The sequence below is a fragment of the Canis lupus genome, chromosome 32 (genome assembly GCF_003254725.2).
Source record: "Canis lupus dingo isolate Sandy chromosome 32, ASM325472v2, whole genome shotgun sequence".
Lineage (NCBI taxonomy): Eukaryota > Metazoa > Chordata > Mammalia > Carnivora > Canidae > Canis > Canis lupus.
The window spans coordinates 15,158,585-15,160,519 of NC_064274.1; the positions used below are offsets into that span (position 1 = coordinate 15,158,585).

The 1,935-nt window shown below is 36.7% G+C and overlaps 1 long non-coding RNA gene across 1 annotated transcript; it reads left to right on the forward strand.

Annotated features, from left to right (window-relative positions):
* Nucleotides 1-303: 303 nt before the first annotated feature.
* On the forward strand, nucleotides 304-1,487 carry LOC118353083 (uncharacterized). Its single transcript, XR_007407728.1, has 2 exons — nucleotides 304-363; nucleotides 1,226-1,487. It is a non-coding gene; the product is annotated as an uncharacterized LOC118353083 (long non-coding RNA).
* Nucleotides 1,488-1,935: the final 448 nt, after the last annotated feature.

A 1,935-nucleotide genomic window follows, 5' to 3' on the forward strand; every position in this document is an offset into this window, starting at 1 on the left:
TGGTCCATTCCCACTGTGACCTCTATTTCCAATTCGAAGGCTTATACATCCTAGCATATGAATAATAATAATTTTTTGAAATCCTACTATGTTAGAATCATGGCCCTTCCTTCTGTATCAGGTGATACTAACCACTATCCTGAAAAAACTGACAAAAGCCCATAGTGGCTTAAATATTATATCAGTGTCCTAGTGCTGCTATATCAAAGTGCCACAAACTAAGAAACATCAGAAATGTATTTCCTCACAGTTCTGGAATCTGGAATTTCAGAATCAAGGTATTAGGAGGACAATTCTATTTCCAAAGTTCCTAGGAGAGGATCCTTCCTTTCTTCCAGCTTCTGATAGTGCCATGTATTACAGGTATTCCTTAGTTTGTGGCAGCATTACTCTTGTCCCTGCCTCTGTACTCACATGACCAATTTCCATCTGGGTTTGTCTGTCTCTGTCTTCATATGATGTCCTTTTTTGTGTGCCTGTCTCTTTGCCCCAAATCCCCAATTCTTATAAGGATACCAGTCATAGTGGATTAAGGACCTACCATACTCAAGTATAATCTCATCTTAACTAATGACATCTGTAATAACTCTATTTCCAAATAGGTCACATTCTGGGTTACTGAGGGTTAGAATGTCAACATATGGGGGGGGGGGCTAAAATTGAACTCATAGCAAATAGTAAAAAGTTGATTTCTTGCAAAGTTAATGTGCTGAATAGGTAAAGGGTTTAGAAGAATAATTCTATATGCAGTCATTCAAGATCCAGCTTGATAAAAAGCTCTATCATCTTCAAAATATGGTTTCCAGCATGATCCTAGAAGTTATGGCCATGTCAGATATCAGCAATAAAGGACATAAAGGACAAGAGTGAAAGGTATTTATAGGCCAGATGAGGAAATGGCACCTTTAACTCCTGCTTATATTCCAAGGACTAGCATGATGAAGAAGCCTGGCAAATGTGGTCTAGCTATATGTACAGGAGGAAAGGAAGAGTATGGATATTTCTGAGCAAAAAGGAATTTCTGCCATTCCTCTATACAGTAGCACCCTAAGCATTTAATGAGACTGGGTATGTTTTCCTATGTGATTAAAGTTACCATACCTTCTGGTTCTTATAGGACTACCTTAGTTTATGCCTGTCTCAGAAAAAAATGTTAATTTCATTTCCTCTCCCTCTCAAAAATGAACTGATTTTTAAAAAAGATTTATTTATTTATTTATGATAGACATAAAGAAGAGAGAGAGGCAGAGACACAGGAAGAGGGAGAAGCAGGCTCTATGCCGGGAGCCCGACATGGGACTCGATCCCGAGACTCCAGGATCGCGCCCTGGGTCAAAGGCAGGCGCTAAACCGCTGAGCCACCCAGGGATCCCCAATAATAATTTATAATAATAATTTATATGGTCATTCTATCAATGAAAATAAAATCCAAAGGATAAGGGACAGTAAAGGGGAGAATCCCCAATACATACCTTTTGGTAAAAGAATATATCAATTTGCCATGCTCCTCAAGGAAAAACATTTCATTTAATATGTTTCCAAGTCTACCAAAATGATTCTTGACAAGATTCTGGATCATACATCTTTAACATCCTATAAACCAGAATGATTGTAAAGGTATTTAAGACATTTTAATAAAGTTTAAGTGTATTCCTGTCTAGAAAATATGCCCTTAAAAATGTTATTTCTGACTTACATGAGAAAAATAGATTTGGATGCACCTATATGATAGTCTTATCTGCACTTAAAATAAATATATTTTGGGCACATTCCAAATGAAAGTTTTTGCTGAGTGATCATTGTAATGAATATATAATCCAGGAAAGAGTTGCCTAACACAGAGCTGGTACCAGGTCCCTGAACTATTGTAATTCTGCTTATCTGAGTTGAATATAACTTTACTTTGCTTGTAAAAGCACATTAAAATATTCTTAA